The sequence below is a fragment of the Channa argus genome, chromosome 24 (assembly GCF_033026475.1).
Source record: "Channa argus isolate prfri chromosome 24, Channa argus male v1.0, whole genome shotgun sequence".
NCBI lineage: Eukaryota > Metazoa > Chordata > Actinopteri > Anabantiformes > Channidae > Channa > Channa argus.
Window position 1 is genome coordinate 10,460,857 of NC_090220.1, and position 25,369 is coordinate 10,486,225.

The window sequence follows — 25,369 nt, forward strand, 5'->3', positions numbered from 1 at the left end:
TTAAAGGTTGAGAGGACGTTACACAGCTCCAGTGATCTGTTGAAGAATTAGGTGAAGATTAAGGCCAGTTGGTTAGCACAAGCCTTTAGACAGGAGGGGCTGAGCTTCAGATTATCAGATGCAGCCTCAAAAACACTCCACTTCTAAAGCACAGGCTTTACAGATTCACATTTTTGCCTACCTTTCTGCGACTGTGGCGCAGGAAGGTAGAGTGGTTGTCCACCAATCTCGCACTTGGTGGTTCAGTCCCCGGCTCCTCTGGTCACATGTCGAAGTGTCCTTGAGCAAGACACTAACCCCAACTTAGTTGCTCCCGGTGAGTGTTGGCCAGCTGCATAGCAGCTCCCCCGTTGGTGTATGAGTGTGTGTGATTGTGAGTGTGAATGGGTGAATAAGAAGCAGTGTAAAGTGCTTTGTGTGCCAATGGGTAGAAAAGTGCTATATAAGTGCAGAACATTTATAGGTCGGCAGGAGATAACCATAAAGGTAATGAGTGACTCCTAGCTGCCCTTGTAACATTACATATCTTGTAACGATATGCATCTTTCAGGACAGTGTAGCAGTAATCCAGTGTATTTTGGTCTCAGGTGGGGCAGTTCATTTGCTCTCTATTAGGCAGTTCATATCTCAGATTTGCTTTGTTAAACACTAGTACAATGAAAATAGAGTCTGGTTGTTTTCACTCTAAGCTGGTTTGCTCGGCTAACTGCTGTAGTGCATAAATTATGCTGCAAACACCAACCAGTATAGGAGGAAAACTCATGGAGACTTAAAAGGTTCACAGTTTACAAATAACATTTCTAGGTTCAAGCTGCAGGATTTTCTTACCACACTGACATTTGTACACCAATCTTCATTATTATAGAAGCAAAAGTGGTTCACTTCGTGCATGTGCATTATCTGGCATGAAACTGCTGAGCCATGTTTCACAGGGAAGTAGAGGGCAGCCGAACATGCAAAGTCCATATTTCATTGGTTCAGAAGTAGCAGCTCATCATATTTGTTGGAAAGGATATTAGCAAGGTGAACTAATGAGAGTGACTATGAAATTTAAACATTTTTGCTGACAGAAATGTTTTTGGGTTTTTTTTTGTCCTTCCGGCTTTTCCCGTGAGTTCAGGGTCGCCACAGCGGGTCTGCATGTTGATTTGGCACAGTTTTTACGCCGGATGCCCTTCCTGACACAACCCTCCCCAATTTCTACCGTGCTTGGACTGGCACAGCATGATTTTCTTAACAAACTGACATTTGTACACCAATCTTCATTAATATAGAAGCAAAAGTGGTTCGCTTGTAACAGATTTCATCGTCACTCTCATTAGTTCACCTGGGGCCTGGGCATGGGAAAGCGCTGTTGGGGGTTCAGTGTCTTCCCCAGAGACACTTCAACATACTGACCCTGTGGTCTGTGGACAACTGCCTTTCTAAATTAAACAAATACTGAAATGATCAATTCTGTTAAGGACTTTACAATCCTTTGATGTTTGGTTTGTTAGGGATCTAATATGAACTTGATTAAGAATAGAATTGAATGCTAATTACATTTATAACTGATCTTTGCAAAATTGTATTTTTCCTATAACAATGTTACTTAAGGTGTTAAAATTACTTAATGTGATAACAGTCTACAAAAATGGAGACAGACAGATATTTTCCAACTACAGACCTGTTTTCCTGCCTTCTATATTGTTTAAAATTCTGGAAATGTATTTTATTGATAGATTATATGATTTTATTAATAAGCATTTTATGTGGAAACCAGTATGGATTTGGAGACAATTGTCCTTCTTTATTGCTATCACTTAACTTTGCAAAACAAATATTGAAAAAGCAATAGAAAACAATGGATAACAAAGTTAAATTATAGATTACAATATATTCAGTTAAATAACAATTCCTCAAAAACAATAAAAAGTAAATTGGCAGTTGTGAGGTAATTATTTAATGTGAATAAATGTTTTCTAAATCTAAATAAAACTAATTGTGTAATTTCTTCGTAGAACTTTGCAAACTAAAATAAAGGAGTCCCGGGATAGATTGGCAAGCTGTCGAGGGTGTACACTGCCTTTTGCACAATAAGACCAGGTTAGGCTCCATCCCCCTGTGCCCCTTAAGGAAAAACTCCCTTCAACAGAAGAAACACACAACCAGTGCTACCACACAAATCACATGTGCCCCAATTTCAATTGTCCCCAAAGACAGTTGGAAATTGGCTGCAGTGTTAGTGGGGTTAAAATGCATAGTGCCTTTAGTAAGTCTTTCCAAATCAAATCTGAATTTGTTTTATTTCATAGCCTATTAAACCCAATTCCCTCAACACCAAGGTAATATGGCTGTATGATCTAGTCAAAGGTCACATTCGCAATCTGGACCAGAACAGCACTTAAAACTATTACAGTTGAGGAGGAAGCCTTGCTTTCAGTATTAGTAGACAAGTTGTGGGCTTCAAGCAAATTTGATTTTGGAGATATAAATAGTCTAACTCCTTTTGTTGTACAACCAAATTCGAATTTTAGACCATTTTAGACCAATATTGACTTAGGCTTAAAGTCACTGAAGGCATTGCTTCTGTCATTTAGTCACTGATAGGTAATTGCTATTGTGGAATGTCCCCATTCCCCCTGCAAACACCCTCAACTTGCCTGTAAAGAAGCCAAATGGATAGTGGAGTCCGGTCCAAGACCTTGGAGCTGTACAACTAAGCAATTCAACATCTGGCTCCAACAGTGCCAAATGTAACAACACAGATGTTTCAGGTTCCAGAAAGTACCTGTTGGTTCACTGTTATTGATTTAGCAAATGCATATTTAAGCCTTCCTGTCCCGATTCACAGTTTTGGTTTGCTTTTACTTTCAATGGTAGATGCTACACGTAAACAAAAATGCCATAGGGTTTCCCCCCCTTTTTTTTCTTGTTACACTCGGACACAGTGGCTTTACTCTGTTTACTGGCAGTAAATGGCCACAAGGTTTTGAAAGACAAGTTTCAAAACCTTGGATGTGCCAAAACAGCAAAACAAAAAACAAAGGATGTCTATTTTTAGGTTTAGCAGGCCATGCTATCAATGCTATTCATAAATATGCAGAGATCTCCCAATCTTTGTATTCATGTTTTCCCACGTGTGATTAAATATATGGACATGACTGAAATTTTGACTTGGACTTAAAACACTGTATAAAGCAGACCTTGACGTTATCTAGAGGAGTTTTTAAGCTAATAGGAGAGAAATATTCCAATATAGAGAAGTCAGAAGGAAGATTGCCGCTACTCCTATGCCAGCCTGTGCTTCTAGGAACATAATGATTAATATGACTGGGGAAAGTGGGTTTGACTCATTTAGACTGACATATTCTTCCTGGTTCAACTAAGTATCAGTGAAGGCAAAACAAATCAGTTAGATTGTGACTTATCAAGTCATTTATTAGTAGAAATATAGGCTAGAGAGATCTGATTTTTATTAGTCCACATTTAATTTGTTTGGGGTTTTGTTATGTAAGTTAAGTATTCTTAATTTTAACCAGGTTCTTAAGATTGACTCTTCTTTTGTTGATTTTTGGTTTCTATAATTTAGGTGGTTAGGGAGCAGATACAGTCTACCTGTCCCCACTCTTAAGACCTATCATTCCATCCTGACATTACCACTAAGAATTTTAAAATAATTCTGCAAATATTGGATGTGGTACCACACTGCTAAAGGTCAAGGCACTGCAGCTAAAGCAGAGAGCAACTATACCTTCCAGCCCCGCACCTCAGTCCCCCCTCATCTAGTCCTGAAGATGGCTACTGGAAGGTAGAGCGGTTGTCCACCAATCTCACAGTTGTTGGTTCAATCCCCAGCTCCTCCAGTCCCATGTCGAAGTGTCCTTGAACCAGACACTAAACCCCAACTAAGTTCCTCCCGGTGAGCGTTAGCCAGCTGCATAGCAGCTTCCTCATCGGTGTGTGACTCTGAGGGGGAAAGAAGAGCAGTGTAAAGTGTTTTGAGTATCAAAAGGTAGAAAAGCGCTATATAGGTGCAGACCATTTACCATTACTGTTCATCTGGTACCAGAAGCATATTAACAAAAATTTTGAAAGTGTGAAAAAACTGCATGATCTCATCTTGTTAGAAGACTTTTATTGTGACTGCAGATTAGATATTTTGACGTGGGGAGTGCAGTGCATGCTCATTTTAATTTTGTTCAGCTGTCATGCCACTTTGTTACTGGTAAGTGTAAAATTGTTGTGCAAGATCAGTTACCGATCGCCGGTATAGATCTTCTTCTTCTTTTCCTTTGGGCTGTTCCCTTTCAGGGGTCGCCACAGCAAATAATGTGCCTCCATCTAACCCTCTCCTCTGCATCCTCTTCTCTCACACCAATTTTCATGTCCTCTTTTACTAAATCCATAAATCTCCTCTTTGGTCTTCCTCTAGACCTCCTGCCTGGCAGCTCCAACCTCAGCATCTTTCTACCAATATATTGACAGTTTCTCCTCTGAACATGTCCAAACCACCTCAATCTGGCCTCTCTGACTTTATATCCGAAACATCTAACATGAGCTGTGCCTCTGATGTCCTCATTCCTGATCCGGTCCATCCTCGTCTCTCCCAAAGAGAACCTCAACATCTTAAGTTCTGCTAACTCCAGCTCTGCCTCCTGTCTTTTCTTCACTGCCTCTGTCTCTAAGCCGAACAACATTGCTCGTCTCACCATCGTCTTGAACACCTTTCCTTTCATTCTCGCTGATACTCTTTTGTCACACAACACACCTGACACTTTTCTCCACCCGTTCCAACCTGCTTGCACTCACCTTTTCACCTCTTCTCCACACTCTCTGTTGCTCTGAACCATTGACCCTAAGTACTTAAAGTCCTGCACCTTCTTCACCTCTGCTCCCTGTAACCTCACCGTTCCCCCTGGGTCCCTCTCATTGACACACATGTATTCTGTCTTGCTGCGGCTAAGCTTCATTCCTCTGTTTTCCAGAGCAGACCTCCAGCTCTCTAGATTTTCCTCCACCTGCTCCCTGCTCTCACTACAAAACACAATGTCATCCGCAAACATCATAGTCCAAGGAGATTTCTGTCTAACCTCATCTTTTCATCACCAGAGCAAACAAGAAGGGGCTCAGAGCCGTTCCTTGTTGCAGACCCACCTCCAACTTGAAGTCCTTTGTCACAACTACAGCAGACCTCACCACAGCCTTACAGCTCTCATACATGCCTTGCACCACGCTAACATACTTCTCTGCCACTCCAGACTTCCTCATACAATAACACAGCTCCTCTCTCGGCACCCAGTCATACACTTTCTCTAAATCTACGAAGACACAATGCAACTCCCTATGACCTTCTCTGTACTTCTCCATCAGCATCCTCAAAGCAAATACTGCATCTGTTGGACTCTTTCTAGGCACGAAACTATATTGTTGGTCACAAATGCTCACCTTTGCCCTTAGCCTACCTTCCACTACTCTTTCCCACAACTTCATTGTGTGGCTCATCAACTTTACTCCTCTGTAGTTGCCACAGCTCTGCACATCTCCCTTGTTCTTAAAAATTGGCACCAGTACACTTCTACTCCATTCCTCGGGCATCCTCTCACTCTCCAAGATCTTGTTAAACAAATTAGCCAGAAACTCTACTGCCACCTCTCCTAGACACTTCCATACTTCCACAGGTATGTCATCAGGACCAACTGCCTTTCCACTCTTCATCCTCTTCAATGTCCTCCTCACTTCACTCTTACTAATCTTTGCTACTTCCTGCTTCACAACAGTCACCTCTTCTACTCTTCGTTCCCTTTCATTTTCCTCGTTCATCAACTCTTCAAAGTACTCCTTCCATCTTCCCATCACACTCCTGGAACATGTCAATAAATTTCCATCCTTATCTTTAATCTCTATCCCTTTGTCTGGCCAGCCTGTACAAATCCACCTCTCTCTGTTTAGTGTCCAACATAGCATACAAGTCCTCATATGCTCTTTCTTTGGCTGTTGCCACCTCTACCTTTACCTTACGCTGCATCTCCCTGTACTCCTGTCTACTCTCTTCAGTCCTTTCAGTGTCCCACTTCTTCTTAGCTAACCTCTTTCTATGTATACACTCCTGAACTTCCTCGTTCCACCACCAAGTCTCCTTGTCCACTTTCCTCTTTCCAGATGACACACCGAGTACCCTCCTACCTGTCTCCCTGATCACATTAGCTGTAGTGGTCCAGTCATCTAGGAGCACTTCCTGACCACCCAGAGTCTGTCTCTGCTCCTCCCTGAAAACTATACGACATACTTGCTTTTTCAACTTCTACCACTTCATCCTCTGCTCTGCCTTTGTCCTCTTCATCTTCCTCACCACCAGAGTCATTTTACACACCACCATCCTGTGTTGTCTGGCTACACTCTGCCCTCTTTCAGATTAAAACATCTACACAATATGTAGTCCACCTGAGTGCATCTACCTCCGCTCTTATATGTCATCCTATGTTCCTGGCTCTTCTGGAAGAACGTGTTCACTACAGTGCTGACTTTTTTAATCTGATATTAATTTATTTGAGGAAAAAATAATTTGCAAGGAATGATGAGGTCAAAAACATAATGTAATGTTTACCAACAATGACCCACTGAGGAGCGATTCAATTGTTGTTTAAGTTGTGTTAGTGTTATAAAAAAATAAATAAATACATGTAAGTCTACTAGTGCTGCCAGAGCACATTGAAAGCACCTGGGTATTTGCACATTATTCCAGTGGTTTTCAGTCTTAATTCTACTGTCTGATGTTGCAACATCATATCACAAAAGCAGTATTTGTATTGTAAGACATTTCCAAAATAAAACCTAAATTGTTGCAAGATAGTGATACTTTACCACTTCGGTACAGGCAGTAAAACAAAGCCTAACTGACATGGCTAAAATGTAGCGGCTTATTTGATTATTTTGCAGCAACCTGCTGTCATCTGCACATGGTTTATTAACGCTAAACAGTGTTATAATTTTATTATTTTAAAATTTACAGAGTGTTGCTGGTGTGTTTTCATTTTGTCCAAGGAGACATTGATAACCTTTTATGGGTAACAGTTCCCTGACACATCAACTACAGACCCTGTTTACCAGTGATGGATGAAGAACTCAAAAACTGCACTTAAGTAAAAGTACAAATACAGAAACAAAAAGTACTCTGGTGAAAGTATCTAACACACTATCAAACTAACATGTGTACTCAAGTAAAAAAGTACTTCTAGTAAATTATAATTTACTAGAAGTATTAAAAGTATTGTTAATAGTACTGTTTTTTTGCCGTTTTGTGAACAAATGTTGATTTATGTTTGTTAATCAGAATCAGCTTGATTGGCCAAGTATGCCAACACATACAAGGATTTTGCTTTAATCATGGATAGCTCGGAAGGACATGTTCAAAGAGTAAACGACACAGACATCGTAACAATAAAAACTAAAGACAAAAAGTTAAATTAACCAAAAAAAGACATAAATACAAAACATAAGTATGACCTAATGAAGGGAGACCCAGGTGCAGTTGTGTGGCAGTTCCAAACAGAGGCGTTCCGTGTCAGCAGAAAAGGCAGGCAACTGCTGGGGGCCTCCAAGGGCTGACAAAAGTTAAATTATGTACAGCACTGACTGTTTGCAGTGACACAACGAGTGGCCCCACTCTCTCTCACATGATTCAGTGTAAACAAACAGGTCTAATAAAACAACGAAAAGCAGCTGCCAAAAATGAGGCGTTATCCTTCTGGGAGGTAAAAAAGAACGAGAAAAAAGCTAACTAGTGGTAGGTTGAACAGTGGAGATTAAATAACGATTAAATGCAACCCCAATTCCAAAGAAGTTGGGACGATGTGTAAAACCTAAATAAAAATTTACAAATCTCATTAACTTATATTTTATTCAAAATAGAACATAAACAACATATCAGATGTTGAAACTGACATTTTCCATTTCATGGAAAATATTAGCTAATTTTGAACTTGATGGCAGCAGCACATCTCAAAAAAGTTGCAACAGGGTGATGTTTACCTTTGTGTAGTGTCCCCTCTTTGTTATAAACGTCTAAGAAGTAAGGAGACTACTCCTTACTTCTACTGGAATTTAGGATATGATTGTTGTCCCATTCTTGTCTGAGGCAGGATTCTAGCTGCCCAACGGTCCTATGACTGTGGTGCAGGGGGTAGCACAGTCATCCACCAATCCCACAGTTGTTCCCGGCTCCTGCGGTCACGCAACAAAGATAATAAATGACAGATTGAAAAATAAATGAAAAAAATCTTAAATTCTCAAAAGGTGACTCTCTTGCCATACAACAATCTCCTGAATTTTAACTATTCACAATTGTCAAAATATTTTATTTATTTATTTTTTGTCCTTTCTGCTTATCCCTTGAGTTCAGGGTCGCCACAGCGGATCATTGTCCGCATGTTGATTTGGCACAGTTTTTATGCCAGATGCCCTTCCTGCTCCTTCAGTGCAACACTTTCAGAGTTACCTGACTGGTTTTTAGTTGAGGATTTCAAGAATGTTTAGTGTTTTAGATCTTTGTTTAATCTTCGTTTAGTTAATTTTTGTATCCACTCCCCTGGTTTATGTTTAGGTTTCTATGTTATTGTTTAACAGGTTATGATTGTAAGTGACACTATATCTAGTTTTTAATTATCTCCCATTCTACCCTCGTTAATTTCCTAGTGCCTCATTTTCGAGTAATTCCTTGTGTTCTAGTTTGGTTGTTTTCCTCAGAGTCTGTGTGTCAGGATCTCTCTGCACTTCCTGTCTGTGGACTTTTATTTTGTGGCCCTTCTCCCTACTTCCTTGGTGGCCTTGGTTCTTTTCCCCAGCTTTGCCCTCGTTGTCCCTCATTGTTTGCACCTGTTCCCCCCTCTATTTAAGTTCAGTCTTCCCTTCACTCCCCTGCCAGATCCTCGTCGTTGTTAATGTGGTCTCTGCCATCGTGGTTACTGTCTTCCTCGTTGTCGTTATTACCCTCACCAACCCCACATCTGTATGTATATTTCATGGACTCTTGCTCTCGGGACTCTTGTTGCTTGGACATTTTCTCTGCCTGTTGCTCCCGGGTTTTGTGTTTGAGGTTTGCCTTCTGTTTCATTCAGTGATTTGATCTAGCCTCTTGTTAATTTCCACTTGTTTGGCCTTGGTTATTTCAGGTATTCGGTATGCTTCTGTGTTTTTCTATTTGCCAGTGCTTTGTGTTCAATTTGTTCATGTCTGCCTCCCCTGAGTTCCTGTATTAGTTTCTGTGCTCCCGTTTAGTTCTTTGTCATATCCATGTTTTCATTCTATTTTAGTGGTTTTATGTTTCTCATCAGTGTAATTTGTTCTGCGTTTACCTGTTTGTTAGTTTAAGTTTTCCCGGTCTATCCATTCAGATTTATTTTAGGCTTCAGATCCCTGTCCGAGGTTTTGGTTCACTCAGTTCATGATTCAGTTTAGTTATCCTCGTGTTTCATGTTTGATACTTGGCTTGTTTTATTTTGCGTTCTCCTCTCAGGAGCGAGTTTGTTAATCCTTTAGCCTTTTTCAATAAAACCTGTTAATCAGTTCCCTCCCCCCTGTCTCTTCACTTGGGTCCACCCTTAAACCAAAATCTTGACACTGTCTGTTTGTCCTTAGTTATAGGAGCAAGTATTGTTAGCAGTTTTTTTCCCTGTCTTGTTTTATCATCAAAATAAAGTTAAGTCTTCTCACCGACCCCCTCTCGCCTTGTTGCTCTTGGGTCCACGTTAAAACTAATCCTGACAAATTTCCTTACGTTACAGTTCAATTAAGATCATATCATTTTATTTTTTAATTCCTTGTACTTCACTGCAAGTTCAGGCGTAAAAACATGTTTCAAGGAAGAAATTCCTGAACAATCCCCACTGTCAGCCCTGAGTTGAAAAAACCCTAATGATGCCAATTGCGGGGAAAAACATCTCCATGGATTCCATGTGAACACTCACTACTCATGGCTTGCAGTGAACCTGATTTCAAAACAAAAACAGAGATCGAATCACAAAAACTCAGCATTTAATGTAGATGCTCAGACCTAAACCAAAAATCTGTAATCCCATATGGATGTGAAATAAACATGCAACAATCAGGGTAAAGATTGGCTTCTCACTACATACAATACTCCAATATTTTTAAAATGTTAGCGGGCAATAAGGTAAACACACAGGGATTGATTCATCTGGCAGATTAGCTGTAAAATGTCCACATTTCATCTGAGTTTAAAAAGAAGTAATCCTAGTCCTCAGTCACAGGCAGAGTGCAGTGTCACATTACCATTTGCACACAGCATCTCCTTCGGCAAATTCACAGGAGCTTGATCCAGTGTCCACACCAGCATTATGCTTCCCGGATTGAAGGTGAATGGGATTTTGTCAAGTTGAAGCTGACATTCTGCACGTCATTTGTCCCGATCTTGGGAGGTGATTAGTCTCAGTATGTCTTACACAGGTGTATGCTGCACAGGTGTACGCACCCTCATGGTAAAGTGGATATTTGTTCTATTATTGGGGGTAGTTTCAGCTTATTAATCACCGAGCATTTACACCTTTGACCTAACAAAGGCACACAAGTTAGGTTGGTTTCAACAAGGGGGCGGTTTTGGCTGTAGCCAATTAAGACCATATATAAGGCACCTGTTGGGCTGGAGCGTCAGCGGAAGCGTCAGCCCTTGTGTTCAGCCCTCCTTGTGTTAACACTGACGGTGTAAAATCTACCTGCGCGAGTCCGATGGTGTCCGATGGCGCAAGACTGATGGTCTAAATACAAGCGAGTCTACCTGCGTGAGTCCGACAGTGTCCGACGGCGCAAGACCGATGGTGTAAAGACGACTGAGTCTACCTGTGCGAGTCCACTGAGCGAGAACATTAGGTAGCTTAATCTCTAACTTCTTTTACTTCTGTTTCTCTACTTTGCTTCACATTAACCCTTTATGCGCCGGAAAGCCTATTTCTTTGTTATACCATGTGTTTTCAGCAGATCCCTGTTCTCCTCCGCAGACCCAGGACATGGCGTCCTACTAGAGGACGACATGTTTCTCACCTGCGCACTCTCACTCAGACCACTTTGTCACCGGCCTCTTTTTGTCTTGCCCTGTGCAAGTGCCAGTCTGCAGTGAACAAGGCCGACTTCATTCCAGCTTTTGCTACACAGTCAGCTGTTCACCTGCTTGCACTTACAGAAACCTGGATCATGTCACAGAACACGGCCACCCCAGCTACACTCTCTGCCAATTTTTCATTCTGTCATACTCCTCGCTCATCAGGTCGGGGGGGTGGGACTGGTCTTCTCATTAATGATACCTCGAAGTTTCCCCCGACAGCACCATTGAGCAATCTGTCATCTCTGGAATATCATGCCGTTAGGATCACAGCACAGATTACAGTCCAGGTGATTGTGATATATCGACCACCGGGCCACCTGGGGAACTTCTCTGATGAACTGGACATGTTGCTGTCCCACTTCCCGGAAGATGTCACTCCTCTCATCGTCATGGGAGACCTGAACATCCACCTAGACAAACCACAGGCAGCTGACGTGTTTGCTCTTCTGAACACGTTTGACCTGAGTCTGGTCTCCACTCCTCCGACCCACAAAGCTGGCAACAACCTCGACCTCATCCTCACCCAGAACTGCACCACAGACAAAATCTTGGTCACTCCTCTGCATGTATCAGATAATTTCTTCATTCAACTCAGTCTTTATCCCTAGACCTTCGCAAATATCCCACCACACTTGTAACATTCCGGCGTAACATCGGGTCTCTCAACCCGCATCGATTCTCCTCAATAGTCTCTGCAACTCTGCCCCCAACACAGGACCTCTCAATCTTGATGCAGATGCAGCCACAGACAGTCTCTGCAATACACTTTCATTGTGTCTGGATTGCCTCTGTACCATGTCTTCGAGACCTGCTTGTCCCTCAGCTTCTAATCCATGGCTCACTGACTGGATCCGTGAACAACCCACCACGCTCAGGAGTGCTGAGAGGAAGTGGCGCAAATCCAAGACTCAATCTGCCCTTGCTGAGTATCAGGATCTGCGTGGACCTTTTTCTCAGTGTCACCAGGGCAAAGATCGATTACTACCAGGATAAGCCCAGCAACACCTCAGACACCAGAAAGCTGTTCTCCACTTTCAAATCACTCATCTACCCACCTTCACCTCCGCCATCTACCTCTCTCACTGGTGACGACTTTGCCGACATCTTTACCAACAAGGTGGGAGCCATCAGCTCACAGTTCTCTCCTTCAGATGATGACATCCGTCTAACTTCTTCCAACACTGCATTGCTCTCATCATTTGCAATTCTGACTGAGGATGACATATCCACCCTCCTCCTCTCTAACCATCCAACCACCTGCTCTCTGGATCCAATCCCTTCCACTCTTCTTCAAGCAGTTGCACCCACACTAATTCCAGCTATTACACAAGTCATCAACACATCTCTCAAAACAGGGAATTTTCCAACCTCTTTCAAACAGGCCTTGATTACCCCACTGCTCAAGAAGCCTTCTCTTGATCCCTTTGTAGTGGAGAACTACCGACCTGTCTTCCTCCTTCCTTTTCTGGCCAAGACAATTGAACGAGCAGTCTTCAAACAACTCTTAGACTTCCTTTCCAAGAACAACTTCCCTTGATGTCAGCCAGTCTGAAGGGGTCACTCCACAGCAACGGCACTCCTGACTGAATATCTTTTGAGCTGCAAAAGCCACAGGTCAATCGTCGCTCTTAATTCTACTTGATCTATCGTCAGCCTTTGACACTGTGAACCATCAGATCCTCTTGTCCACACTCTCCGACTTGGGCATCTCTGGATCAGCCCTAGACTGGCTTCGTTCTTACCTATTGGGACGAACCTTCAAGGTATCCTGGCGGCGGCATCTTTCTCATTCTCATAGCCTCTCTACCAGTGTACTGCAGATCTCAGTTCTTGGTCCTGTTCTTTTTTCTATCTATACTTCATCCCTAGGTGCCATCATTTACTCACATGGTCTTTCCTATCAATGCTACGCTGATGACACACAGCTCTTCCTGTCCTTTCCACCGGATGACTTCACTGTCTCATCATGCATCTCTGCCTGTCTCTCAGACATCTCAGCCTTGATGAGTGAGAGACATCTTCAACTCAACCTTTAAGACCGATGTCCTTGTTTTCCCAGCCAGACCTTCAACACAACATCAGCATCAAAATTGGATCTACAGTGATTGTCCCCACTAAATCAGCCAAAAATCTGGGGGTCATCATCGACGACCAACTGAGCTTTAAGGACCACATCTCCTCAGTCTCTAGGGCATGCAGATTTGCTCTCTACAACGTCAGGAAGATCAGACCCTACATCACGGAATATACAACCCAACTCATTGTACAGGCGCTGGTCATATCTCGTTTCAATTACTGCAACGCTTTGTTAATGGGGTTACTGATATCCACAATCAAAACCTTGCAGATGATCCAAAACGCAGCAGCTCGCCTCATTTTTAATCAGCCAAAACAGACCCATCTCACACTACTCTTTAAATCTCTATACTGGCTTCCTGTAGCTGCTCACATCATGTTCAAAGCTCTTTCTCTTGCTCACAGGGTGGTTAACTCAACAGCTCCCGCTTACCTCAACTCACTCATTCAAGTCTACAATCCTTCCCGACCACTGCGATCTACCAACGAACGACGTCTGGTGGTCCCAGCACCACACAAGCAAAACTTTTTAGCGCAAAAATCCCACGATGGTAGAACGAGCTACCAAACTCTGCAAGCTCATATTGGGAGAGATCCCAATATTCAAAAAACTGCTGAAAACAGAACTCTTCCGCATCTTCCTATGCACTTAAATCTAAAAGTCCTTTCTGCTCTTTCTCGTACTTGCATTTCGTGAACTGTGAACACTTTTCTGATAGGACTTTCCTTTGTTTTCTCCTTGAATTAGATTTTTGCTTGCCTTGTACCTCACTTGTAAGTCGCTTTGGATAAAAGTGTCTGCTAAATGACTAAATGTGAATGTACTTGGTGGGATACTGAGTTTGTTTAACACTATTAGCAGGAAGGGGAATCCCAGTTGGGAGTCACAGTTGCCTCGCCTTTTTGGATTGTGCTGTATACACTGAAGAACACAGAAGCCTCAACATTGAAGTATACAGAAAACCCACACGGAGATTAATATTTACTCTGTACCACATCACCCTCTGGAGCACAAACTGGGAGGGATTAAACCCCACACTACTGGGCTGAGAGGATGCCAACTAGGTTTGAGAAAAAATATAAGGAATACAATCACATCAACCATGCACTGAAAACCTGTAGCTAGCCAAAAAGGGACTCGGTAGCAACACACCAACAGCAGACAGGAAAAACAAGGACAAAAAAATGGAAAAAGATAAAGCTTTATTCGTTCATCAGAAAAATTGTGCAAATGTTCAGCAAGAATTTCTGCACAGGATTAAAAAAAAAAGTCAATATACGGTACATATAAGTATACAATCAACAAACAAACATACAATTGCACTAGAGTTAACGTTATTGCACTCTGTGATAAGGAGTAGTAGGAATGTAAACTATAGTGAGTATTCACTTTGCCTAAAAACTGAATGACTCAGCAGGAAGGATAACTCCTCTGAAGGAGTTACAAGCTTGTGCAGACTGTACATACAAATGCCCAGGTACTCTACCAGTACTAGGGTGTAGGCTGAACCTCAAGTTTAGGCTCCTATGACCTTAGAAACAAATTCTAGTTCACTAATCTCCCACATACCTTCTGATAATCTCTATCTGACATTTAAATTGCCTTTTTTCTCTTTGCCACTCTTGCATAAAGATTTGACTGCTTAGTAAAACAAGCAATGATCTTGCTCAGTCACTCATAGAAAGCAAAAATATGTTTTAGATGATTTGTATCCATAAGATGAGATCAACAAATGAAATTTTTTTGCAAAACAATTCAGATACACAAATATTCAGATGCAAGTGCAAATTTTATTTGCACCGCATAAAACTTTATTTGGGTTTGTAAATTATGAAATACATGTGTAAATAATTATTGCACTAAATTTGCTCATCACATAAATATATTTTTCCACTACATGACCGCTAGGGGCTCTAGACTACATTAAGAAGTGCATCTGGTACATCCCCAGTGTCATATTCTGTTTGGCACAGGAGGTAGAGGAGTTGATCACCAACCCCAGGGTTGTTGGTTTGATCCCCGGTCATATGTAAAAGTGTCCTTGAGCAAGAAACTGAACCCCAACTTAGTTGCTCCCTGTGAGTGTAGGCCAGGTGTATAGCAGTGTGAGTGGGTGAATTAGAAGCAGTGTGCAAAGTGCTTTGGGTACCAATAGGTAGAAAAGCACTATATAAATGCAGACCATTTACCATATTTATGTGATATTTATTTTTTATTTGGAGGTTTTTAACTGAAAAGTATTTATTCAGAATCAGCACTTACATATTTCTATGTGACATAATAGCCTACTAATGATAACAAAAGAAAGTATATAAAATATTTTGATGTTGTACCTCAGGGCCACCATATAAAGCCCTCTGTCATTTCTTTTGTCTTTCTTCGTAATCCCTTTTCATTTAAAAAGAAACAAAATCAATTTAAACAGTTTAGTCATGTATTTATGAGCTACTAATCCGGCGGTCTGTTGCATATGTTTATTAATATTTAGATTTATGCGATAAAAGACAGTTGGAGAAGGAGAGGAGGAGGGGTTTCCCCAATACATAGATTTTTTTTTTCCCCCGCACTAAAAAAACTCTTCCGTCCAAATTCCATTGGATGGAAGAACGCGGAGGGGGAGGGGGAGGGAGGGAGACATTCCTCTCATACTGCAGACCAGGCGCGGGGGAAGAGGAGGTGGGTTTCCTACCACTTCTCATTTTTACAGTTAAACGTGACATTTGTGGGGAAGGATGAATACATTTCCGTCGCAAACAAGCTTCTTTTTTCCATAGAAACGACTACAATTAACTTCGAGACCAATCAGTGACCTGCGAAAAAAAGTTCTGTTATTGTAGACCAAGGGATTTGTGACACCAAAAGAGTCGCTTTAGTAAGTTTCCGCTGGAAAGAAGAAAATTAACAGAAAGGATGTTTTATCGTGTTGCAAGACCGGGAAGGAAAACGTTAGAACCCCGGAAAGAGGTAAAACCGAATTTACTGACGTGTAGTTAAAAAGTTGGAAGTGTGTGCAAGCGTTGTGTCTAGGTCTGTTTTCTCCAGAAAGTGTTTCCCTCCTGTTAAAACAGTGGGTCTCTTAGCGGCCCCGCTGAAGTTATGGTCCTGTAGGCGTAGGCTAAAAGAGATACGGTAAGTGGGGCCAGTTTAACAGTTAAGAAGACTGGTCGTATTTGCAAATAAAGATGTTTTTTTAAGATCAGGCCTAACGGACGTCGACACCGATTACTTGCACCTTTTGCTGTAGTGAATTATTTTTTTAAATACCGTAATAGATTAACAGAGGGAAATATTTATGTTCCCACATTAATGCTATTACTTAGGATGGTATTTTTGTGCGTGTGGTAAGACAACCAGAACAAAGCGTTATTTGCTGTTTCGGTAAATAGTTGTGCTTTTTGAGTTGTTTAATCTCGTTGTTATTCACGCTGGATTCATTTGATCTGATGACTGAAGTAACTAGTTTGGATGCCTTAGTTTTTCCTTCAAATAAATTAAACAACACAAAACAAAGTTTTTGTGGCTGTATCTTAACTACATACCTGTCTGTATTAACATGAGCCTTTGTAAAGTAATTTTACTGGATTGGCTGGTTGACAAAATTGTTTACTCTATAAAGTCATTTTGTTCGTACAACCTGAGGTGACCTTTGACCCAATGAATCGTCACCCATTTTGGTGGCTGGGACAAATCTGTGTATTTATCTGAAAACTGCATTTATCAGTTAAGTTGTAAAAATATTAATAAATTGTCATTTTAGATAAATTACACCAACTCTCAGTTCAAATAGGATAAAATAGAATTCAGTGATCAGGGTAAATGGTACTCATGAGTTAAACTAACATCCAACTATAATTACATAAGTATAACTATAATTAAATATTAGGCATAGCCACATTAACAGAAGTAGCAGTAATGAACAATAAGGAATCATATATTTACACACTTTAAATAACTGACCGAACAAGACAACTAGTAGGGGTCACTGTGGCTCTGGAGGGACAGCAGTCATACAACAGTTGGTTTAACTGTGAGTTTGTGCATGTGATTGTAAATGAGTAAAGGTGAAGCAATGTGAATGTAAAGCACAATCCCTAATAAGAGGGGGCCAAGAGTCCCAACTAGGGGATGCTGGAGGAAGAGAGGATGAGAAAAAGAGAGTGTGACCGAGTGGCAGAATAAACAAGAGTAAATAAGGAACTGGTTTTCTTGATTGGACCAATATGCAGAGGCTATTTAATAGTTTTGTGTTGTTGTAGTTACTTAGTGTGTGATTGTTCTAGTGAATTTTATAGTTTTTGATCATCTGTCTCAAAAGATGTTTAGCTGCTAGCTAAATATCTGAAGGTTAGCAAAGGTCAAAACTTTGTGTCCAATTTTCCAAGTTTTGTAAAGTTGGGTAGCTGTTTTGTATCTATTTGTGCAAAAATTATTTATGCATATGAAGAAAACTGTTTAAGCATGCATATTTACTTCAAGGCATTACAGTATTATAATGTCACCAGGTTATTTTTCTGGTTAGCACATAAACTACATTGGACAAGGTGGTTACTGAAACCTAGGATTATATCATATGGCACTGTTGACATGTAGCTTATGATATATTCTTTGACGATTTAGCAGCTTCAGCTTCTAAGTAGATGCGTAAATCTTTTGCATTATCCACAAATCCTATACATCTGGCCTTCTGTGATACTTGGCCTTATTATGAACCTTTTAGTTTTACTATAAGGGGCTGCACAGAGTTAAAAAAATGACATTGTAAGGTTCTTTCTGCTGACCAGTATTCCTGATATAAATTGTCTGGCCAAAAAAAGTCACCACCTGGATTTAACTAAACAAATAGAACCTTTTATTAGATAATTACTGTAGTGATTAATAATTCTCAGCTTGCAATATGTCTCAGCTGGCAACAAATTATTCAATCGTAATTGATGCCATGAGTAACTTACTGGCTTAATATGCGGATTGGTTTTGCATTTTGCATTCCATTATTTTGAAATGTCAAAAAGAGTAAAACGAAGATTTTGTTTCATTGAAATAATATTTAATGCACATTGAGCTAGTAGAAATACACCTTTATAAATTACTTACAGTTAAACTTGAATAGATTTTTAGGTGGATGCAAACTTGAATAAACTTGAATTCAACTTTATTTATATTGCAGCAATTCACAAGAAACGTCATATAAAGGCACCAATTTAAAATATTTACAGTTAAACTTTGATACAGATTTAAGGGGGTGCAACCTTTAGCAAATCCATTAAATGTAACTTAATTTACAGTATATAGCGGCAATTCACAATAAAGTCATTGCACCAATGTAATTTTCATTGTTTTACTATACCTATGCTTATATTTATTACATATAATATTTGACCATTTTTGTTACTTCTGATGATAAAAGAAGATTTGGACTAGCTTAATGTGCATTGGTTGAGTTTGCATCCCCCTGCATGTGATTTTAATGTAAGGGGATGCAAACTTAAACCTAAACTTAACATAATAATAGCCTGGAAAAGCGTATCAAAGGATAAAACAACAGATTGGTGATGCCACTGAGTCACAAGCTTGATACGGTTATTGTAAACAAGAAGTTTGTACCAAAAAATATGTCTATATGCCAAAATGCTTTGGGAAGTGATATAGTGGGGATGATCTGATACAAAGATGCCATCTTCTATGCCGCTGTATTATAAATATAAATGTATTCAGAGTACAGCAAAAACAAATTATTTACCTTGCCACACTTTTGTAGGGTACTGTAAATATACTTTCAGGTAGTTAAATGCATATTTAACATGAATATTTCATAAGATGATCAGTTTATATATAAAATGTTAAACTCAAACTTATCTTGTAAAAATAGCTGACATGCAAACTAGCAGTACATGATTTTATGTAGTGATTTACATGATTTTGAAATATAGTGAAATAAGTTGTTGGGGGGCGTCTGTAGCTCAGTTGGTAAGGCAGTCGTCCATGGACCACAGGGTCAGTGGTTTGATCCCCGGTCCCAGCTAATATGTCAAAGTGTCTCTGGGCAAGACACTGAACCCCTAACAGCCAATTCCCCTCCCCAGCTGTGCAGTGCCGGTCCAAGCCCAGTAGAAATTGGGGAAGGTTGCATCAGGAAGGGCAACTGGCGTAAAACTGTGCCAAAGTAACAAGTGGTCAATGATCTGCTGTGGCGACTGTTTTTAAAAACCCAGTAGTCAGACACAAAAAAACAGAAATGCTGTAATATGTATGAATCCAGAGTGATCCAATGTAATTTATTTGTCTAAAGCACTTAAAACTGATTTAGGGCATAAATGAGCAACTCCACTGTACTGGGGGACATGTTACAACACAGTGCATTTAGAGGAAGCAGGACTTGACATCAACGGGAAAGTAAAAAATAAATTTCACAGTCTGCAGTATTTTCTAAACATTGATTCATGTGTTTTGAAATTAGTTAAAATATTTTTGTATTGTAACGTTTTGCGTAGCATGATTGATTTTAAAGTTTGCACAACCTCTTAGGTGAACCAGAGAACAGGTAATTTTGTTTTTCATTAGATGCTGTTTCCAAACTTTACCATAACTTCTTGAAGCAATATTACATTGATCCACGCTACAAATAAAGTGTCCACCTTGTTTTTTTATATTAATGTAACACATTAAATTTCCAACAGTCATGTGCGTAAACCTTTGACATGCTTTTCCTTCAAAAGCTAAAAGAAAATGCTCACCTCCTAAACTAATATAATAGGCACTGAATGTTTGCAGAGCTCCTCTTGCTTCATGCTCGCAATTACATGTCAGATACATGTCCTTCATGAGTCAAGCACACTTGATCACTCATGGGTCTGCTCCAAAGGTTAAACACAATTGGTTTAAATTGCAGCTTGCAGGAAAATACAGTAAATAACCAGAAACTTTTTGAGAGTATTCAATTAAATTAGTTTATTTACATGTTGAACATACTTCCCTTATTTTTGCGCATTTACTGCTATTTGGTTTTAATGAGATATACAATTTATTTTAAGTTTAAGGAGCTCCTCATGTTAAAATCACCAAAGTACTGATGCTTTAACAGAGATGTGGTTAAAGACACCTTTTTTCAAAGAAGCAACTTCAGTACCTGCTTAATCTAAATCTAAATTTAAATGGTCTGCATTTATATACTGCCTTTCTACCTATTGGCACTCAAAGTGCTTCACATTGCTTCTTATTCACCCATTAGCACTCACACTCCGATGGGGAAGCTACTATGCAGCTGGCCAACGCTCACAGGGAGCAACTAAGTTGGGCTTCAGTGTCTTGCTCAAGAACACTTGGATATGTGACTGGAGGAGCCAAGGATGGAACTGCACCAACAACTGCCAGATTGGTGAATGACCGCTCTACCTTCCTGCGCCACAGTCGCCCCTAAAGACCCTGTCCATCTATCCATCCGTCCGTCCATCCATCCATCTTTTACACAGACAAATATGTCATGTTCAGAAAACGGTTGGAGCTGCTCTGGTTGTTATGATGAACAGCTTGCTAAAGATTGTTAAGTGTGTGCAAAGCCATCCAAAAGAATAAAAACAAAAATAAGTAAATTTGCAACCCAGTCTCTTAAGAATTCTGTTCCTATAGAACGCCTTTAGACTAGGTAAACAAGAGCAAACCTAATTATGGCATAAGCAGTACAACATGGACCTATGGTCAGAAAACCCAAGACTTCTTCCAGGACCCTATGAACTCTAGACGTATGTGACAAGGTATCCAGGTCATCACAGACTGTAAAGCCGCTCCTCCACCCTATGAGAACAGTACAGCCTTTCTCAATGAATTCAATATATATTTTGGGTGGTTTAAAGATCTGTATACCACTACTGCAAGGAAGACTGCCCCCCCATCCTGAAAAGGCGACACTCAGACTGGACCCAACAAAAATCAGGTGAACTAAATGTACATAAAACAACTGGCCCTGACAACATTCTAGGATGTGTACTAAAGGACTGTGCTGACCAACTGGCTTAATTTTTCACTTGCATTTGTAACATCTCACTGGATCAGGCAGTTGTAACACCATGTTTTAAAACTACAGCCATTATACCAGTGCCAAAACTGCACACAATCACAAGCCTGAACGATTGCCCTGTAACACTCCACATCGTGATGAAGTGCGCAAAAATCACTCTGGTGAAGATGCCATCTCATCTGCACTTCATCTCAGTCTGGAACATCTGGAGAGAAGGAATGCACATGTGTGAATGTGATTTCTCATCAGCATCTAAAACCATCATCCCACAACATCTGGTAATAAAGCTAAAACTCTGGGGCTATAGCACTCCCTTTTTTGACCCCAATATGTAAGGGTTGGAGGAAACAGCTACATCTACATCACCCTAAACACAGGCTCCCAGCAGGGCTGTGTTCTCAGCCTGCTGCGGTTCAACTTGATGACCCACGACTGCTTTGCCAGGTCTATCTTCAACCACATGAGGATGACACAACAGTGGTGGGTTTCTAACAGGGTGACAATGACCATGCTTATATACAGGAAGTAAACTATCTTGTAGACTGGTGTGTAGCAAATAAATTTGCTAACCGTGAATGTTGGGAAAAAAATGAAATAAATCATTATTGACTTCAGGAATAATCAGCAAGTCACGCACCACTCCTCATCAATAATGCACCAGTAGAGGTGGTCAGCAGCACTAAATTCCTTTCGGTAAAGATCATGAACCCTGTCTTGGATACAGCACATTGGCACTCTTCCAAAAAGAGCCAAGCAGTGCCTTCACTTTCTGTATTGGATAAGGAGACCCCACCTGCCCCCTCCTGTCCTCCCTCCCTTCTACTGAAGCACCATAGAAAGTGTGCTGAGCAGCATTGCAGTCTGGTCAGGATGCTGCACTGAACTGGACTGGAAGTATCTCCGTAGAGTGGTGGAGAGAGCAGAGAAGATCATTGGGCCCCCACTTTCCTCTCATCTAGAATGTTGCCGAGAAATGATCCCTGACCAGAGCTCAGGAAATCCTCGGGGACCCCACACATCCTAACCATGGATTCTTCTTTCTGTCGACCACTTCAAATTTTCTTTTAAATATACTGTTATATCTTTTTTTCTGTTTCTCCTGTTTGCCCATTGAAAGTGAGCAACACTGAATGACAATAAAGTACAGTCTAAACTAACTAGTTAATTCAATCTGACTCACATTTTTGCCTCAAGGTGAGAATTGATAAATAAAACACAGCACTTTTCCAAAGTGTGATATGTGTCAATTCCACAAAAACTTAAAAACCCCAAATGTTCACAAATTGCTTCCATAAAGTCTGTGATATTAATATTTTGACCAAGATGGCTGAAAATATCTCATATCTCTGCATCTGTTGATGTGTAATACAAATCTCACATCAAAGAAAACTGTTTAAATTAAGTTTACAATTTTTATTCAGTTTCCTATTATGCTAGCCACTGAAACAAGATATTAGGCTATTTGTTATGTAAAATGCAAATAAATACTTAATACTTGATAATTAATTTAGGACAACGTTTTTTTAAGTCTGGGATTGTAAAAGTGAGATTTGGGACACTGGGCAGTGAAACTAACAGTATTAACTCATCGCTCTCTTCTCTGTCTGATATATTTTTTTTAAAACAACAAAGGAAATGATTTAGAAGAACCATTATTGGAAACATAGTTTAATTATGATTTTGATATAAGATTAATAGGGTAATGGTAGGCTAGTGGCTAGAGAGGTAAACTTGTGATTGGAAGGTTGCTGGGTTTAGTCTTCATTTACAGCAGAACGGGAAGGGGGCAAGTGAAAAATCAGTACTTACCTTACTCCATCAGTAACACTCAGCTGCTAAGTGATCAGATGATATACAGGGTCTGGAGACACATATTTTACGTATGACCTATATGATAGCTTACAAGATTTATGTAGACAGCTTAAAATAATTACTATTCATATTTTGATTAACACAATAGACAACATAGAAAAACAGGCACATTGTAAAACCACAATTCAAAAGAAAATTGTTGAGGATGTGTAATCATTTTAAAAACAGAATGCAATGATTTGCAAATTTCATCAACCCATATTTGATTCACAATAGAACATATTCAACTTTATTTAACTTTATTTATAAAGCGCCAATTCACAACAAAGTCATCTCTAGTGACTTTACAGAATAAGGTCTATAGACTATAAAGATGTATATAGAAAACCCAATAATTCCCCCTTGAGCAAGACCTAGGCAATAATGGAGAGGAAAAACTCCCTTTAATGGAAACCTCCAGAAGAACCTGAATCAGGGTGGGCGGCCATCTGCCTTGACTGGTTGGGCCGAATGGAAAGTAGAGAGAGAAAATAAAAGAGCAACAACAAAACATTGGGCAGGTTCTGTACACATAAAGAACATATCAGATGGTGAAACAGAAATTTTACCATTTCATGAAAAATATTATCTCATTTTGAATTTGATGGCTGCAATACATTTGAAAAAAGTAAGTAGAGGGTGATGTTTACCATTGTGTAGAATCCCCCCTTTTTGACAACTCTCTGTAAACATCTGGGAAGTGAGGAGAGTAGTAGCAAGTGTTTTAGGAGTTGATGTCCCATTCTTGTCTGATGCAAGATGGTAACTATTGTGGCTGGAATATTTGTTTTAAGATATGCCAAATGTTCTATTGGTGAAAGGTCTGGAATGCACAAGGCTGGATTGTATTCACATATGGCTTCTTCTTTGCATGATAAAGCTTTAACTTACATTTGTGGATTGCATGGCAAATTGTTTTCATAGACCGTGACTTCGGCCTTGTGCCTTGCGCACAGAGATTCCTCCTGATACTCTGAATCTTTTGATAATATTAAATACTGTAGATGGTAGGATATCCAAGTTTTTGCAATTTTATGTTGAGGAAAGTTTTTCTGAAATTGTTCAACATTTTTTTGGCACAGTTTGTCGCAGATTGGTGAATCTCTGCCCATCTTTACTTTTGTTGCCCCTGTTCCAACTTGTTAAAATGAGTTGCTGCCACCAAATTCAAAATTAGCTAATATTTTTTATGAAATGGTAAAATTTGTCAGTTTCAACATCTGATATATTGTTAATATTCTATTGTAAATAAAATATGGTTTGACAAGATTTGCAAATCATTGCATTCTGTTTTTATTTATGTTTTACACATCCTTCTAACTTGAATTGGAATTGGGGCTATTGATTTTAAAATTTTGTAATGTTAAGGATATGGTTTTTCCCTGCTAAATGTATTTTTATGTTAGTTTTGCCCATTTATTGTTTGAGTCTAAAGATGGGTTGTCAGATCTTTTCATGTTGTAAAGCCTTTAGAGGCAAATTTGTGTTTAAAATCCACATAAAGTGGATTTGCTTTGATTTGACAAGCTGTAAATAGAAAAGTTTCTGTCTCTATAATTGATCTCATTTACGGTTGGCAGAGTAAACACTGGTAAAGCAGTTACATTAGCGCAGAGGTATGAAGGAGTGGCTCAGTACTGAATGGTTGCAAGATCTACCTGTCTCCACCTAGCCCCACCTCTCAGAGTGAGGGAAAATGAGGTGGAGGTGGAGGGGAAGGGGGTGAAAATAGAAAGAGAGGTGTGGTTCCTGAAACGTACAGAGGACACCTAAAAGTTACTGGAACACATACAAACACAGCCAGTACAACAGACGGATTACATGAAGGCTGGATTTTAGAAAAAAACAAGAATTGTCTGAGACAGAGGTAGGGGCATGTTAAAAAATAATAAAAGATTCCTCCTTTTTATGGTTTAATTATCAAAAAATGTGGAATGCGTGATTAGGGTTATCTACGGTGTTCATGGAGGAAATGAAAAATAATTTAATCCAGTAGTAGTTGACCAGACAAAAGACTCCTTCCATGCTGGGGAGCATAATTGTTCTTTTTCAGCACTGAGTTTTATACTAAAACACCTTTGAATCTAAATAAAGAGTTTGTAATTTATTTTATGACGCCTTTAAATCCTTTTTGATTTCAGGATATACACTTTATCTTCCTCTGTTTGTAGTATTATTATGAGAATTGACAGTGTCCAAGATACAATTTATAAACTGTATGTCTTTTAGGAACAACATACAGTTTATTGGAAAAGTACTTACTTTAAAATAAGGTGATGCAAACTTTTGCACCCAAATGTATGTTAACGTCTGGTAAAAGTCTGAACCACAGGAA

The 25,369-nt window shown here is 39.9% G+C and overlaps 1 protein-coding gene across 7 annotated transcripts in view; it reads left to right on the forward strand.

Moving 5' to 3' along the window:
- The first annotated feature begins 15,827 nt into the window (after positions 1–15,827).
- amot (angiomotin) overlaps positions 15,828–25,369 on the forward strand; it is a 59,549-nt gene continuing 50,007 nt past the window's right edge. For 4 of the 7 annotated variants that reach the window (XM_067494597.1, XM_067494594.1, XM_067494590.1 and 1 more), the window contains exon 1: positions 15,855–16,136. The gene's annotated coding sequence lies outside the window, so the exon portion shown is untranslated. The other 3 variants (XM_067494593.1, XM_067494592.1, XM_067494591.1) reach the window with 3 other exon arrangements.